Consider the following 19,540-nt stretch of genomic DNA (forward strand, 5'->3'; position numbering starts at 1 on the left):
ACTACAGGAACACTGTAGCAATGCACAACCAAAGCTGCATTACAGGAACACTGTAGCCAATGCTGCACTGCCTGAACGATAGTATCGCATTGCATAGCTCAGTGCCACTGTGGAGATATGGTTCGCGCGCACGTAGCACTACGAAACCATGGGCCCAGCCCAAATCAACCACAATGCACCCGCGCGTGAACGGCTAAACAGTCCAACAATTCACCCGCGCGTAGCAAATAGCGCAATTCACCATATAGCAATACACACCACAGCGAGAGCACCCTCAACTCACGTTCGTACAGCTCACTGCCACTTGCCAGAACCTCCGCGCGTACACGTGTACGTACAATAACATGTACATGTGCATAAACACTACACTTTCCGTCACACTATTGGTCTGGGTCCTCCCCTCGACCTTAACGCCTAGGGCGGCCCTGCCAGTAGCACCAAGACTACCGACGGCACTGCTCTTTGGTCGGGACCGTATCTTAAGTCCGACGCCTCATAGGTCCGACGGTTCGGACTTATGAGGCGTCGGACTTATGAGGCATAAATTCCGCCTCATAGGTCCGACGCCTCATATTAAGTCCAACGCCTCATAAGTTCGACAATGGACAAACGCTGTTTTGGACTTATGAGGCGTCGGAGCTATGAGGCGTCGGACTTATGAGGCGTCGGACTTATGAGGCATCAATTCCCCCTCATAGGTCCGACGCCTCATATTAAGTGCGACGCAAAGTCCGACAATGGACAAACGCTGTTTCGGACTTATGAGGCGTCGGACCTATGAGGCATCGGACTTATGAGCGGACCCCTTTGGATCCACGGGACACACAAACCCTTCCACAACGACAAAGTTGCAATCCTCAGAAGAATTGCAATCCGGTTCGTTAGTAAAAACGTCATTCACGCGCGCACACCACTGATTACTAGCGCCCATTGGCTGCAAACGCTCGAGCTGCGTTAACTTCCGGTTCCAATCGTGCAGAAAGTGCTGGAGGTGACGTCACACTAACGAACCGGATATGGACTACTCAGAAGATGAAACCGGAATCACTCTAGGAAAAATCGCGACCACGCATTATTGACATACTATTATCATTAATTCGTTGGCTAATTGTTAACTAACTTCTTTCTTTTCTACGTTATCTCCAGACGACCTAGCTGGAAAGTATCGGTGGTGCGAATCCACCTACGGCGAAGCCAATTGGGACTACGACGCCTCATGGAGATACACCATTTGCTACGAAAACATCTTTGATGATATCTCCGTACCCGAAGATTGCGCTAAGCCTCTGGCCGTCGTAACGCATGAAAGTCACTATTACGATGACGAAGTGCGCGGCCAGCAGATGCTGTTTTGCCTGCCCTAGTTTGCATGGTTGTAATCAATGATTAAGTCATCACAAGTCATAGCAAGCAATTGTGCGGTAGACAAAACATACTGGAGTCGCATTTATTAATTCAACTTGAAACCATAACCGACTTCCGTGGGACCCTTTTTTGTTTGTTGGTTTCCCGGCCCACACCAATTCTACCATTGCCGATTGTCTGTTCACCTAACCCGAAGGCCACAACATAGGCGACACATATTATAATATAAGCCTTGGCAAGGGCGGATCCAGGGGGCCCCAAACAAAACAATTTTTTTAAAGTGGCGTCAAATCAAAGGCAGGCACTGCGTACACCACCATCTATTCCTCCCAAAGATTTAGTTAAAGTGATCAGAAATAGCTTCAGATTGCACCACAGAGCATCTATAATCCAATTTTTTTCAGGGCCCTTAATAAGCGGTCCCCGAACCCCACGCCGTCATTTTTGGGAGACACTTTTGGAAGACCAAAATTTGTTTGCCCCCCCCCCAAAAAAAAATTGTGTTCTGGATCCGCCCTTGAGCGTTGGTTGCTAAGATCAGCAAAAATCAGCCCCGTTCCCTATAAGGCCAAAAAAAGTCTCCGGTTTCTTGTATAGAGCTTGCCCAAAAAGTGGTGCGGCGACGCGGCTTTTTTTTACCTGATTTTTTTTTGCTTCAAATGTCGGTTGATGACTGCAAAATGGTGCCCGACTAAACTTTAATAGTGCAAATATATGGTAGTCCACAGAGGCCACATAAAGCTTATTCTCTATCATAACTCCATCTAAAAACACCTTAAAATTGTGCTGCAGCAGGATTTCAGTCAAACCAGTGAGTTTGGCGGTTTTGAGACATCATCTTTTATTGAAAAAAAAAATCTTTTTTCATTTTGCCGACGCGCAAGGCTACGGCGACGCGCGCGCATACCAGAAACCGGAGACTTTTTTTGTTTGGCCTATCGAAGACGTTAACCTGGACTTTGCAGATAGTCGATTCCAAACTGGCCAAACTTATGTTCAACCCTTAAGTTTGATAAAGCATAGCGTTCGTTACAAAGATAATTTGAAAATATTCCAAAAACTCACCTGCAATATACCTTTATTAATTTGTTTTCGACTGATAGGCTTTTTTTGTGGGACAAGCAGTAGGTAGAGCTTTTTTCACGCTAAATTACTGTGGGTCAGATATTATCAAAAACTTCCGTTTACTAATAACCGAACAGGCTGTCTGCGACTTGTGATTTGACTTGTGATTGGCTTGTGACTGGATTACGACTCTGCTCGTTTGACATATTCGGCCCCATCAGGGTCATATTTGGCGAATTATAAAGAGGCAAAACTTTTATTACTATTGCTTAAGTGGGATAGTTTGGGGAATTAAAGTGCAAATTATAGGCTACGTTATGAAACAATAATGTGATACCAATTCCGTGCTACATAAGTATGGGAGATTTAACAAACGTTTGTTTTTTTTGTCTTTTGTTTCTTGTAGTTATTTCGATACTCATTTCCACTTAATGGATAATAGATAATCCGCATATTGGATGGATTCAGAGATGTTCATTACAGCATATACACTGGCGCAGAGGCGGCGGAAGGGGGGGGTTATGGGGGCATTCCCCCCCCCCCCCAGATTTTCCCAGGCCAACAAAAGTGCCCCTCTTAGAGTTACAAATGTGCCCCCTCGAAATGAAAACAAAACTGCCCCTCGAACGTACAGGTATGAAAGCATAATGATCGCGCTACAATTGCATTTGTCTTCTCTCTTGTAATGCAAAACTTCCCCTCAAAACAGAAGAACCCCTCTCGCATTAACAAGATTGTGCACCTAGCTCTAGATGGAAAACTACCCCTCGAAAGCACAAATACCGCTCTCGAAATAATGAACTTGTGCCCCTCTCGAGAAGGAAAATGTACCATCAAAAACAATAGTGCTCCTCTCGCTATAACTTCTCGAGATGGAAAACTGCCATTCGAAAGCATAGTGCCCCGCTCGCGACATTAAAATTGTGGCCCCTCTCAAGATTGAAAATTGGTCCCTAAAACAGTACTGCTCTTCACGTGAAGAAAATTGTCACTAAACTGGCCATCAAAAGCAGCAGTGCCCCTCTCGCGAAAAAAAAATGATCTCTTTACATAACTAGGTAAATAAAAACACAAAGGAAAACAACAAAAAATAAACCAGCACATACCGATATATAGAATTAGAGTAGATAAGATACATATTGTGATTAATCATTTATACGTATTGGGTTCTAATTTTAAAGCAACGTCCTTAAGAGAAATGTTACAATTTTTTTCTTCTTTATTGAAGCATAATTACGATGGACGTTTTTCTTTCACATCGTCATTGGTGTTTCCCATCATGTTGCTTGGTTGTATTCTATTTAATATATTAAATTTAATATTTAATTTCAAACTAATTCATCAAATTAAAACGAACTCACCATTTAAAATTAATAAACGTTTATTAATACATACAATTATACTTTGGTGGAGGTCAAACTCGATGTGCACCAAAATGTTAAATAAATATTGGTGTTCTCTAACTCGTCCGTCAGATTATCCATCATTTTGTCATTCTTAAAGTTTTAGTCACATAGAATGTGCCGCTATTTTACATTCACATGTAGTGTGTCTCTCGTTAATGTGGCCCCTGTTGAAGCGAAATGCATTTACCTGAATTGTGCTATACATTAAAATAATTAGGAACGTGAAGAACGTCCTCAAATTACCCGTTGTACTGCATTATCTGACAGAACGGTTAATCATAGAAGAGTTTGTATGACAACCCAATGCATATTGGAGGTAAATTAGCAGCGACTACGGTTTAAATCATGATTGGTGTGTGTGGGGACAGCTTCCTTCGGAAACCGCGCCAAATATGTCCATTTAACATGAGCAGATCTGGAATGTTCTCAAAGGGGTTCAGCTGCCGGTCTGCTTAAGGAAACACTAGTCTAAGAAAATCTAGAAAATATGTATAGTTTTTGTTTGTGGAGCAAACAGGATCGCGCACGGCAGCCTCGGTAATGGGAACCAACATGGCGCACAGCGAGATCGTACCCATGGGGAACGAGGTTGCCACAGACCTTGAGGTTCTAGGGGTGATGCCTGGTCCAGTCCGACCAAATTAATAGCTCGTTGTTGGATCCTATCAAGAAGGGGGGAGCAGTCTGAAGCACTAGCTCAGATATGACTGCATGTATTCCTACTGCAAAATGGTAATAACGTTTACCACTATATAACGTGAAGTTTGTGTGGTGATGAGCTTCGATTTTCACTGAATTCGAAGGCATCACAGCACTTATCAAAAAACACGATCAAGGCGCCTACACCAAGCACGGACAAATAGTTCGAAGTCTGAGAGAAATAACTAGTGAAGTTAACGGGATTTCAACTCTCTTTTCAAGATGTCCAGGGATGTTATTTCACGACTGTCTAGTCAGGACAGGGAGCCTTTATTCAAAAACGGCAGGTGCTGCCTTGGCGAAGGCACGCTGACCAGAGCAGAGAGTTCTACTAATCCGTTTCCATGTGTCCACATCTGGAGGTTTACTGAACTGAAAGATACTGTACATTAAAATTCAATAATTAAAGATCAACTGCATAATCCACTTTGATGATTATGCAGATAAGTGCATAATTACATGAATTTGTTGCCTTACGAGTAGGCCCTGCAGTTAATTTAACACAAATTACCATACTTTTATTCAATACACTTGTTATTGAATAGTTAAGTGATCCATATGGTGTTTCGCTGACCACAGTTCAATAGGCCTGGGACCTAATGACGTCACGCTTTCTTTACATGTGCGCTTTCCTATGCGTCAGACGGTCCCTACTTTGTCTGGCGTCCCGACTTCGCTCCCATAGGAAAATAAGCGCATATGCAAACAAAGCCATAACGTCATTAGGACTTGGTCTATTAACCGATAGGTTTAGGTTAAGTCAGAGGTAACTGCTTGATAGTCAAATTCAATACGAAATCGTTATTTTAACATCACAAATACTAAATCTAAACGTCTTTTATTTGTCGAACAAGCAATGACTGTCTTGAGTACCACTTAAATGCATCGTGCAAGGTATAGAGGCATAAATATTCAAATGCCAAAGAGTAATTAGTGTTTATACCTGGAATGCACTTTTGATGTTAAGTTCATGAAGTGCAGCGATTTGAGGTATAACAAAACACAGTATGTCAGAACGTATACTTAAAGTTAGACAAAATGCCGCACGAGAGTAGTTACCATTTTTGCTTTCGATGGATCGCTGTTTTCAGCATTTCAGTTACTCTCCATTCAACTGATAAGCATCGGACATAAAAGCAGATTTCAGGGCATTGTGGCGACTGGTCAGTTTGTAGTATGTCTGGCTATGAAATTGAGCACGAACACCAATGTGTACCGTATAGTTAACGCGGTGCCACCTTGATCTTGGTAAGTGGTTTTAGGGCTTTATCGTTGGAATTCCTCGGTTCCCTGTGTCAATCTGGAGGCTACTGGACACTCTAAAGCAATAATTAAAGGTCAATTGCATAATTTCACTACAATAATTATGCAGACTTGTGAATTTCATTTCCATACGGAGTACTGTCAAATTACCTAATTGTATTCAAAGGATTTATCATTGGAATGATTAAAGTGAACCATACTTGAACGAAAGGTTGGTCTTGAAGAGATCACTAATTTCATAGTAAGGTAACGATTGATTTGCAAGCCATATATAATACCAAAGGTTTGACTTTAAAACGCTGAGGGCTCGAAACAAATCACAACTCGCCTCATCCCCCATTTTACATTCAACAATAATAAATCTTCTAATAATTAACTCGAAGAAGTAAGTCCTTTGACAGCATTCACTCTGGGTATATTGAATGTTATATTCCACCGATAGTGTTCTTCCCTCTGAGCAAAGTGTACAAAGGTGCTGAAGTATTATCCGGCAGCGGTTTGGACATAACATAGATATATTGTGCGTTATTCAACCAAAGCAGAGCAATATGTACGCCATACAGTTATACAAGAATCCAAACGGCCGAAAAACTACACCGAAGGCAGCATACCATCATGAAACAGTTATAGTGTAGTGACAGTAATAACTCCACGATATATATGTATTTTAACGATGACTGAATTTTAACGATGACTGAACGCTAACATTATAACATTACGCAAAAGAAAGAAACGGAAGACCAAACTTCCTTTAACAATGAACACTACGTATATAGGCTATCATGCATAATCGTTTAAAAAGCTCGTGAAAAGACTCACAGTAAAATATGATTGGATGTGGCATCGTGCCCAGGTATCAGTTGGGTCCTCTTGTCAGTCTGACCACCGAGAGTGAGGCAATAATGTTCATGTTGACCTTCTGTGTGTTCAAAGGTGGACACTCGCAATTAATTTTCGGATAGTTTGGTAGACACCATGGGTATAAACCGTACAACTGAATCTTTTGAAATTCCGTCTGAATAGGCGTTCAACGGTCATTTGAAAACGTTCCTCGCGCAATATGAATGGATAACAAAACTTGGGGGGAATGATAGCAGTACATTTTCTGTGACTGATACTTTAAGAATGACAAAATGGCGCCGACGGGCGAGTATTGAGAACACCAATATTTATTACAAGGTCCATAGGACTTTACAAATTACCTTGTTATAACAGGTACCTTGTATTAACAATATTGGAAAACAAAGGAAAACAAAGAAAAACAAAGACTTATTACCAGGGTTCGACTGTACACATCGAGTTTGACCTCCGACGAAGTGTAACTGTATATATTAATAAAAAAAAATTAAAGGTCTATTAATTTTATTGATGAATTAATTACATTTAATGAATTAATTTTAATTTGACAAGTTAATTTTAAATTCACGAATTAATTTAGATTTGATGAATTAATTTTAACTGATGAATTTCAATTTTAAAATTTAGAATAGATGCAATATGATGACAAACATATAAATAACGATGATTGTGAAAGAAAGAACTTCATGGTAACTATGCTTCAACAATTAAAGGAAACAAGAATTTGTACCAATTCTTTTGAGGACGTTGCATGAAAAAATAGTATCCAATACGTATATGTTATTAGTATCGTTTCGGTTTGCGGTAACACCATGTGGTAATAACTACTGCTTAGAAGATATTTAGTTCTGAAAAGAACTTGTCCTGCTTATTATCAACTTCGCTAAGTAGTTTTTTTGTTCTGATAAGAACAGTCCTGCTGTAAGTTCTAAACGAACTTGTCTTTGGTCTCAACGTTTCGACTAGCCTGCTCTAGTCATCGTCAAGTCTATTCCATCTATGAAATCTGACGATGACTAGAGCAGGCTAGTCGAAACGTTGAGACCAAAGACAAGTTCGTTCAGAACTTACAGCAGGACTGATCTTATCAGAACAAAAAACTACTTAGCGAAATTGAAAATAAGCAGGACAAGTTCTTTTCAGAACTAAATACCTTCTAAGCAGTTACCGCAAACCGAAACGATACCGACACTCCACCATGCAAAGCCTCAAATCTTATATATGTTATTAGTCACAATATGTATCTAAGCTACTCTCATGTAAACTACCGGTGCGTGCTGGTGTATACAGTGTAAGTTGTATACAGAACTTTGTATAGAACTATTTTAAAAATAAATGTAGGCCTACTGAAATTAAATGAATAGACTTGTTAATAAGATGGAATTTAATAGATGGAATAGACTTGTGTATCGGTGCATACGTCATTATGCTGAAATGAACATCTCTGAACCCATCCAACGTGCTGATTATCTTTCATCCATCCACAATGATGTGAAATACCGAAATAACTACATGGAAATCGTACTAAATACAACAGCAAAAGTTTGACAACTTATTTTAAAGTACATGTATAGCATAATCGTTTTCATAACGTCTGTACACTTTAATTTCCAAAACTTGCCCACTTATGCAATTATAATAATAACAATTATAATAGACCATTATCATGTTGTGGCCATCTCGATTTTGTCCCGTTCAAATCAACCAAAGCGCGGCTGGAAGGGGAAAATAGACTGGTTCCTTTTTGCACATAAAACATTAGCAGTCAGTACTGTTATTAGATACAGGGAACATGACTGAAATGGTGGCAGCATGATAAAGGTCTATGGCCCCTTCATAACTCCCGATGTGACGTGTCTATCTGATGGGGCTGAATGTTTCAAAGAGCAGAGTCGTAATCTAGTCAATCACAGGTCAATCACACGTTGCAGACAGTCTGTTCGGGGGTTTAGGATATACAAGTAGTAACTTTGCGTGATCGGGGAGCTCTATATGGACTATTCGCAAAGTCCAGGTTAGCATCTTCGTAATATAAAGGTGGGGCTCTATCTCGGCAGCCAAGGTTTATCGGTGCTGCCTATATGTGCTTGTGACAATTGGCAATAGACCATTATCATGTAGCGGCCATCTTGATTTTTCCCATTCAAATCAACGTAATCAAAGCGAGGCTGGGAGGAAAAAAGTCTGGCTCCTTTTTGCACAAAAATATTACCATTCAGTACCGTTATTGAATACAGGGCCAGGGGACATGACTGAAATTGTGGCAGCAGCATGATAAAGGTATATCCGGGAAGGATGTGGTGGGCTGGTCGGAAAACCCGAGATCCTAGAAGATATAGGAAGTCTGTGATATAATAGTTTCATAAAGTTGAATTCCTAAATTCGACTCCTGAATGTTTGGTCAACATTCCTGCTTACTATGACCTGTGATGATTTGATTACAACCATGAAAACTAGGGCAGACAGAGCAGCATCTGCTGGCCGCGCACTTTGTCATCGTAATGATGACTGTCATAAGTTACGACGGCAAGCGGCTTAGCGCATCCTTCGGGTATCGAAATATCATCAAAGGAGTTTTCGAAGCAAATCGTGTATCTCCACGATTCGTCGTAGTCCCAACTCGCTTCAGAGTCGACGGATTCGCACCATCGATACTTCCCATCACAGTCGTCTGGGAATTAGAGACAGACAAAAAAAGGGAAGAAGACTCTAAGCCGACAATGATGCAGGGTGGCGGTTCGGTTTCTCATGCATCTTCTGATTTATAGTCCATATACTAATGCCTTGCTGCCGAAAACACAAACCATACGCTTTACAAAAGTGGTTTCCTTCCAAAATCATGAAGATAAATTAAGAAGTGTAGCCCTCATTGGCCTTATTCGCGAGTCGGCCATGTTGAATTGAAAGTGAGGTAAAATCTTCATTTTTGGAACTTGCGAAGTGAAATGAAAGCAAGTACATAAATAATTAAAGTCTACTTAAATGAATAATTTAAAATCTGTTATTTAACATTCCCTAATGTTTTAAGACAGATTGTTTAAAAAAAAATGAAAGTAAAATAAGGCTGCATAAATGGTCTGGCGCCATCCCATTCAACAGATAACAATTTGTGAAATGCATTCAGGGAACACGACAAAAATGCCTAACTCGTGAATAAGGTCCATTGGGATTAAATCTGGGGTCAATAAGTAATACTATCGGAAGTCGCGTTTATATCAACCAGTCCAGGCCTTTTGACAAGACGCAAGCGTGACTTTGGAATTCAAAATCGACTGCCGAAAGGTCAGGTGAATGATCGGACTATACACAGTGTAACTGGGTGATATGACGGCACAAAATTGAGACAAAATTCGAGGCTGCTCTTTTAACAAAGACACTCTCAGTCAGGCAGTGGCGTAGCCACCGGGGGGGGCGTGGGTTGCCCCCCCCCCCATGAAACCTTGTCGCCCCCCCCCCCCCCCCCCCCCCCACTGAGATTTTGAGTTTCTAAAAAAAATTATCATTGATCTAAATCTAAATAGTTGCGAATGATCCACATGATGACCACTGAGAAACGACCCTTCGACCGGCGACCGCGGACCAGTAAGCTGACAACCGGCGTGACATAGCGCATAATGATAATCTAAAATGCGTATTAACACCCACTGCACTGCTCGCTCACACCACGGAACACGTATTTAGATAGGTGGTCCGTGGGTCACACAGTTTCAGTCAGCGATATCACGCGAATCGGCCACGCACAAACTTTTTCCTCCATTCATATAAGCTAAAATAATAATAATAGACCAATTAAAATTCCTTGAAATCAGTGGCGTAGCCACGGGGGGGGGGGGGGGGGGGGGGGGGGGGGGGCTACAGTCCCCCCATGAAACCTTGTCGCCCCCCAGTCGCCCCCCCCCCCCCCCCACTGAGATTTTGAGTTTCTAAAAAAATTATCATTGATCTACATGACGCCATGGGCGTCAATCCTGGGGGGACAGGGGGACTGGTCCCCCCCCCCCCCCACTTTTTGAAGGGTGGGGGACACAATATCAAATGTCCCCCCCCCCAGATTTTTGAACTCGTGTCTCATTTACAGGGCCCTATTATGTACTACAATGTATCTTTTGCTTAGAAAATTTTGGTTAAAGTGGTCAGAAATTGCCTCAGATAGCACCACAGAGCATTTAGAATCCAAATTTTTCGGGGCCCTTAAGCGGGCCCCGAACCCCACGTCTATAGCTCAGAATTCTGGTAGCTGATTCAATGACTCCAACCTCGAAAATAATGTTCCAAAAATTTCGTATGCCTTTAGCTGAGAAAACTTCGAAAATTAGTTTAAATTATTATCTTTTGTGCTAATAATTATTGGTTAAAGTGGTAAGAAATTGCCTCAGATCACACCACAGAGCATCGAGAATCCAAAACTTTTTTCGGGCCCTTAAGCGGGCCCCGAACCCCACGCCTATAGCTCAGAATACCGATAGCTGATTCAATGACTCCAACCTCGAAAACAATGTTAAAATAATTATCTTTTGCTAAGAAAATATTAGTTAAAGCATGGAGGAAAGTGGTAAGAAATTGCTTCAGATCACACCACAGAACATCTAGAATCCATTTTTTTTTCGGGGCCCTTAAGCGGGCCCAGAACCCCCACGCCGTAAGGGCTTCGCGCTTCGCGCTTCGCGCTCGCATCAGTTCTGATCAAGGTATGTCCCCCCCCCCACTTTTGAGAAGCGATTGACGCCCCTACATGACGCCCCCCCCCTGAAATGTTCCAGCCCCCCCCCCGCCCCCCCAGCGCCCCCCCCCCACGCCCCTCCCCCAGCGCCCCCCCCCAGAAAAATTCCTGGCTACGCCACTGCAGTCAGGTCGTTACAGTTGAGGTTGCACAGGTCTTTTTTGTGATCCATCCAAATACAGCCTGCCACGCAGGCCTGTCTTTTAGCAAAGTCAATGTAAAGGAACCAATCTGCACTTACCCTGGAAAAATCTCCAGTCTCTGCTTTGTATCCCTTCTCGAACACCGACCTGGAGTTTGTAAGGGTTCTTCGTGTATTCGAAAACTGCAAATGATAATCGCAGTATGTACATGCGTGAGCTTAACGTTAAACAATTATGCACAAGGGCGTTTTGAGAGCTTGTTGGCGGTTTATACATTTAGATCTTTCACGTATTAGCCATAGGCACATTTGACTTCATATTGTTCACACCACAATCGCTTATCCCTTTGAACCTAGGCGTCATTTTGTTACTTACTTGTCAAGCTGGAATATGATCATTCACCAGCTCAATAATTATTTAATCAATTTGATGGCCAATTTAAAATGGCAAAGACACAGCTTTAAACAAAATGGTTATTGAAATGTGGTCATTCTTAAAGTCAATGGCAATGAAACAGCACGCTTGAACAATTACGGTTAGTAACATCGCCACCGTTGGTCACATCTTGATCACGGCAGTATAGCTTAGGTTAATTTCGTCTCAAAGCCTGTTACCGATCCAACAATTCACAGTATCAAACCATGGACAGATTTCCTGTTGCCCTATCAGGTCTAATGCATACCATATTTGAGCATCAGTGTTACTTACCTGCTAAGACCTCGTGACTATAGAGGGGCAGAATAAAAAGTGTTGACACAAATCCATAGCGTCGTTGCATTCATGTTGATGAGACTGAATCCCTGATTTGAGGAGAGAAACAAAAGTATATGAGATGTAACTTTCTTCAAGTTATAGACCTATTTCAAGTTAAACTAGGTACCACTCTAGAATAGTTACCAGATTTGCACCAGATTGGTTACTGTTTTTAGCTTCCCAGTTACTCTCCACTCGACTGATCAGCATCAGACATGAAAACAGGATTCGGAGCATTTTGGCGACTGATACAATCTGGCCATATGAAAACTGAGCACCTAACACCGATGTGTACTGTATAAATGCTGGGCCAGCTTGAATTTTTTATAAAGAATTACTGGCATTAATTATTTGTGATTTAAGGGCTATATCAGCGTAGCTTGTCCGTGAATACCCTGTGTTAATCTGGAAGTTACTTGTACATTCTAATACAATAATTGAAGGGAAATTGCATAATTCACTGCGATAATTATACAGAGTTATGAATTTGTTTCCTAGTCCATTGTACTTTATTGGGTTTTTTTAAAGCAAATTACCATAATCTTATTCAAAAGATTTAGTATTGCAATGATTTAGTGATTCATATCGTGGATAGCTAAATATACATGCCAATAAGAGTCTTTCGGTAAAGAAAACCCAAGGTCAGGAACATATATAAGTTACAGAATTTTAACACTGTTTTAAACTTCTGTCCATGCACGGATCACAAAAAAAGGTAAGTGTTCTTTCAGCAAAACGAAAACAATTCACACACATCCCTATGTGATTTTTTTCGTTTTGCTGATGAAAGAACATTTACCTTTTTGTGATCCTTGGAAATAACCTTAAAACGGTTTTTGTGTTCAACATTCCGTATATAACATGAAAGGTACACATACGTGTTTTGAATGATTCTTGTACTAAACGAAAGCTTATTGATTGGGCTTTGATATCCTACATTTAGAAAGTGCTACATGCAGAACTTAATTAAATAATTGGTCCTGCCATTTGTGTTTCATTTTTTATACTCACACTGTACTTGCACTGCGACAAAACAGTACGCGTGTAGGCACATTATTGTTTATGTCCCATTGGGAAATAGACCGCTCCCTCAGTCAAGCCACGCCCATGATGTTTTGCAGGCCCGGATTATCCAATAGACACAGAGTAGGCACTGTGTCTAGGGCCTACGAAAATATCCGGGGCCTACGAAAAATTCGGGAGCCTACGAAAATACCGCAATGTGCCATAAAATTAATTATAGGCCTATATATACCCGCACCCACGCTTACACAGGCATAGAAGTGGGGTACTTCCTTTGTTCTCGTGTACTAAAATTTTGAAATGTCGCACACTAATTTCAAAATGCTCTTATTTTAACCAGAATTAATTTCCTGGGCTGAAATTCGGACTTAATATCCCTTTTCTAAAACTCTTCCATTAGCGACCAATCAACCCACCTTGGAAATTCCTAGTTTTTGAGTAAAATCCATATATCTATTTCGTGAAAAACTTGTGGGTACCAAAATGGTACCCCGCAAGTCGGTGGGCATTCCTTGTGGGGTACCTTCCATTGTTCCGGTACCCCATATAAGGCAGTGTTTATACGTTCACACACACCCACACCCACAGTTTTAAAAAACGATTTCACCAACTGGCGCGGCGCCGTAAAATGTACATCACGTAAGCATACATGACCTACGTATACAATGTACGTGTAAAGTCTGTGCTTCTGAAGCACGGTGCCAACCATGGGCGTCGATTGGTGGGGGACGGAGGGGCATGTCGTCGTCTTCAAGCTATTTTCGTCCCCGAATAAAACATTGTAAACTTCATATTTTGATTCTATAGCTCAGAACAGCTGGTTTTAAGTACTCCAAACTCGAAAATGATGATGTTCTTTTGCTAAACAAAAGTTGGTTAAAGTGGTCATAATTGTCTCAGATGTCACCACAGAGTGTCTAGAATCCAATGGTTTTTCAGGGCCTTAAGCGGGCCCCAACCCCACGCCGTTTAGGCTTCGCACTCGCATTAGTTCTGATCAAGATACAGTACCACCTCCACTTTTGAGAAGCAATTGACGCCCTTGGTGCCAACAGGCTTTTAGAGCTAGGACCCGGGTCCTGGCCTGATTTGTACAGTGCTTTGTACCTTGAATTTGGTGCCGGTGGCTAGAGCGGAGTAGGCCTACGGAACACTGGTGCCTAGAGCCTACGAAACACCTAATCCGGGCCTGATGTTTTGACCAATCACGGTTCTGATTGCAGCACTCACTAATATAATAATAATATCCTACAGAAGTTTGCCCTACATGCACGCTTGTAAATGGTGTGCTAGTTCACTGACTTTGTCAGTAGGTTTATAAATCATTTTATTAATAATTATTACTCGGTCATATTTTTACGCCAGTGTGGAAATTGAAGACCGGGACATTTCAGACCGGGTAATTTCAAACACTGTAATATAATTTCGGGTAAGTAAATATTCTGAATCCTATAGGGAAAAAAAAACTGAAGTCACAATTTTTGCAGTACAGCTAGGTTATTCCACTGGAAACATGATGGACAATATGCATCTCACACGGAGATCGCTGTAGGGCTATAGTGAAATGTAATCGGCAACTTTTTTTCTGACATTAGGAAGGGCTGATGCCGCTTCACAGAATCTTGTGTAGGAAGTACGCATGGCATTATGGGTAGCTCATCAGCAGCGCTGCATGCTACGTCACAGGTCACGCAAAATCTATCAAATGAGAGCTCGAAGAAATCAGCCCTTCCCGCGTCCTGTTTGCCGGAGGGGGGGGGGGGGGCGAGCGAAGGCGCCCTACATCTGACAGCGCTTAATTGTATGGCAAACTTTAATATGTAGGATATTCTGGTGTTGTATGTTTCTCGGTTCGAGTATATGCCCACCGCTGCACCTCTTGCACTTTGCAACATAAAACAGTACATTGGAACTGAAGAACAAAGTACCTGGCATTAGAAGATGTATTACCTTGAATTGTGCATTTAATTACTCGAAAGCTATTGCTTATTCGACAAATATAATAAAAGACGTTTACATTTGCATATTAATGCAAAAACAACCCGACTCATAAATTATTGAGTTATTAATAAACAGCATATATACGATACACATCGGTGCATGGTCCTCAGGTTTCACATACAATTTGGCCAGAGCTGTTAAACTGATCAGTCGCGAAAATGCTCCGAATCCTGCTTGCATGTCTGATGCTTGTCGTCAGTAGAGTGGAGAGTAACTGGAATGCCGAAGAAAGCGATTCATCAAAAGCAAAAATGGTAACTACAGGGTGAGTCAAAAAAAGCGGAAACCAAACCCCCAAAACTATATTTCATATTTAAAAAAAATATGTAGCACCGAAAATAATACTGACTGGAAAGCCAATTTCATAAGCTACTTTTAGATGAAAATGACTGAAATTGCTCAATCCGTTCAAAGAATATCACCATTTAAACACAATGACCCTTAAACCTCTTTCGTCAAAAAAAGCGATTTCTAGAATCGTCGTCCAAAATTGTCTTCAAACATCACCAGCGATAAAACCTCAGTTGAAAAGTAAAAAAATATTACACAGAGTCTTTTTGAAGGCCCGTCTTTTAATAAAGTGGATTTTAAAAATAATATGTTTTGCCTAACAAGGGTCATTAATAAAGATATTGTGTACTACAGTTGTTGACAGTTGTTGAAACAAGTTTTCTTTGTTGTTCCAAATAGTCAGAATACACAATAAATTGCTCCTTTTTTTGGGACGAAACAGGTTTTAGGTTTATTGCGTTAAATGGTGATATTATTTGAACGGATTAAATAATTTCAGTATTTTTTCATCTACAAGTAGCTTATGAAATTGGCTTTTCAGTCATTACTATTTTGGTGCTGCATTTTTTTTTTTTTTTTAATATGAAACATATTTTGGGGGGTTTGGGTTCCTCTGTTTTTGACTCACCCTGTACATGTATTCTCCTGCCGCATATTGTCTAACGTATAAAGTCCCAACAAAAGAAAGTTACATTCCCTTTCTTTGATTTTCCCACCGCCAATCAGGGATTCAGTCGCATCAATATGACATGCAACGACGCTGAGGATGTGTGTCAACACTGTGTCATAATTCCCCTCTTTGGACAGGAATTCTTAACAGGTACGTAACTCATAGAGACGTTAATCAAGCCTCGGGCAACATAAATCTGTCCGTGTAACGGGTGAGTACAACAAAATGAAACCAAAATGGCAGAACCAATTTTTGAATGAAGTTCAAGTTGCCTGTAGCACATTCAAAATCTAGGATATGAAAACCCAATCAATAAGCTTTCATTTAAAATAAGAATCATTGAAATCACTCGTGTAATTTTTCGAGTTTTTTTTTTCAAGAGTTTTGAATACAAACACCGTTTAAAAGTTCTGTCCATGGATCACAAAAAAAGGTAACACCGGTGTTTTTTCAGCAAACGAACACAATTTTTATAGGGATGCATGTGAATTGTTTTGGTTTTGCTGGAAGAATGCTTAACTTTTTTGTGATCCGTGGACAGAACTTTAAAACGGTGTTTGTGTTCCGAATTCTGTAACGTGAAAAGTACATGAGATTTTAATTATTCTTGTACTAACAGAAAGTTTATTGATTGGGCTTTCATATCCTAGATTTTAAAAGTGCTACAAGCAAAACTGCATTAAAAAATTGGTCCTGCCATTTGGGTTTCGTTTTTTTTCTAGTCACCCTGTAGAGTGATTTTAAAAAAAAATCCACTAAAGGTAACAGGCCAGAACAAGGTATGCGCAAAGGTACTAAGCATGAACATGCAGTTGTGCGATAATGAAATAAATAATATTTTAGCTGGATTGAATTTTGTATTTTCGAGCAATTTTAAACATTAATTTCGAACGATTACAGTACAAGCTCTCAATATAACAAATTAATCATTCTTGCAATATTGTCCTCCGAAAGAAAGGAAATAAAATAAAACAAAAAGTTATGTGGCGATGGCCAAGTCTTCAGGAGTCGGACTTATGACCCTATAATGACCCCTTACCGACTTCCATATAGAACTCTTCCGGCACTCGGTAACCGGCCCACCACACCTCCTTCCCTGTCCATCCATGTACCTCGAAAGTCAGGCACCATAAAGGGAGGAAACGAGGTGGCACCCTAAGCCTTGCTGGCGAGTCAGCAAAAGAACCCCGTACCTATACGCAGATGCCAACCTGGACTTCGCAGACAGTCCCAACTTGTGAGTCAGCTTACCGACCGACCGAGCTAACTGCTGTTGGTAAATGACGACGGGAAATTAACACTCTTAAATGACAGAACCGCGGGCATCGAAAACCAAAAAAATGACACCAAGCAGGTTCGAACCCCTAACCCTGGGTCCGTTGTCTGACAGCTTAACAACTAGGCTGTTTCAGTAAGTACTTTTCTCTTTGCGTATAAAAACATAATCGTTATTTCCGCAGTGGGAGGGTTACTTTGTGTTTCATAGCTGCACGAAAGATGCATCGGCATCGTGCTATATACATGAATGCTGTTACGTAACTCTTTTCTGCAATCATTCTTATGTACCGAGCAGTTGACTATTCAGTCACTACGAGCAATTAACCTTACCAAGCTCGTTCTTATTCTGTCTCATCAATTATTATTTCGCGTCGCGTGTCTTTCGGCTGGCACTGACATGTCACTATGATTGAGAGAAATTCTAGCAAGTTTACCCAACCTAATTATATTTATATCAAACTACTAACCCGTTTACAAATTTTTTACAAGGGATTTTTGGTAGTCTGATTCTATTTCAGTCCCTTAGCTAGCTTGGGAAACTTCATCTTTTCTTGTACTAACGCTTAGTCTAGGGAATGATGCCATTATAATACAATGTCACATTAACGTCAGTCGGTGGCATGATTAATCGTGACCACGCGAGGGCAATGACGGCCAGTGGCGTATATCTGTGCTTGCGAGTGGTGGGGGGATGGGGGATGACCAAAATCATAACATTCGGGCTATTCACAACGCAATGCGCCACCAATGTTTGCCATGGAGAGTCAGTTTTTGGAATTACGGTCGACAAAGCAAAGCCGATTTGAATGAGTGTCATATAAGGCCAAAAAAAGTATCCGGTTTCTGGTATAGAGCTTGCCCAAAAAGTGGTGCGGCGACGCGGCTTTTTTACCTGATTTTTTTTTGCTTCAAATGTCGGTTGATGACTGCAAAATGGTGCCCGACTAAACTTAGTGCAAATGGGAGTCCAGAGAGGCCACATTAAGCTTATTCTCTATCATAACCCCATCTAAAAACACGTTAAAATTGTGCAGCAGCAGGATTCCAGTCAAACCAGTGAGTTTGGCGGTTTTGAGACATCATCTTTCATTGAAAAAAAACGTTTTCATTTTGCCGACGCGCATGGCTACGGCGACGCGCGTGCATACCAGAAACTGGAGACCTTTTTTTGCCTTAAGTTACTTAAGCTAAGTGGTTATAAATTCGGGTATAGCGTTCTGGCCGCCTTACTAAAAACACCATATTGGTACATAGAAAAAAAAGGCAAATTTATACTTGAATCATACGCTTACGAAACTACTGACCGGAAAAACTAATAATTTCAAATGTCCCGCGCTGCGAAATTGTCGACCATCTCCCACACCCACAATGCACTAGGAAAAACTAACTTTCCGTGGCAAACTCTTGGTGGCACATGAAACGCCCGAATTGCCCGGCCGTGGGCTTTCGAAAGGGGGGGGGGGCTGGACACCACATTATACTGGGACTCGTTATCAATTATGTATACTCGCGCTTACATTTTTGAAAGCTTTTTGTACTTTGTTTCTCCACTTTCCAGTACTATTGTATACATTTTATTACTTGGACGTTCGGAAAATACCTCAAAATCCTCATTGTTTCCTCATCAGGAAAAAAGTGGGGAATGATTCAATAGCCCATCCCCGCGGTCAAAAAGTGTGGGGGTATCACCCCACCCACACACCCCGGGAATTACGCCCCTGATGACGGCGCACTGAGCCAATTCAACGAGCCTGCCACTCGCATGGTCTTTTTTTCGTGTCCGGGTTGCCACTCAAGTCTATGGTCATAAAAAGGCATTTGAGATGAAACAAAGCAAATCCATGAACCTTTGGCGACTGAACGATCTAAATTGGGATCGCATTGTGTGCTTAACAAGCGAGTATAATTTTTACTAACACCTGTGTTTTCGAGGGATAGTTTTCCATCTCGAGAAGGTTCACATCTTGTTAATGCGCGAACCGGAAAATGTCCCTGTCTCAAAAAC

The sequence above is a fragment of the Patiria miniata genome, unplaced genomic scaffold, assembly GCF_015706575.1.
Source record: "Patiria miniata isolate m_02_andy unplaced genomic scaffold, ASM1570657v1 HiC_scaffold_16, whole genome shotgun sequence".
Lineage (NCBI taxonomy): Eukaryota > Metazoa > Echinodermata > Asteroidea > Valvatida > Asterinidae > Patiria > Patiria miniata.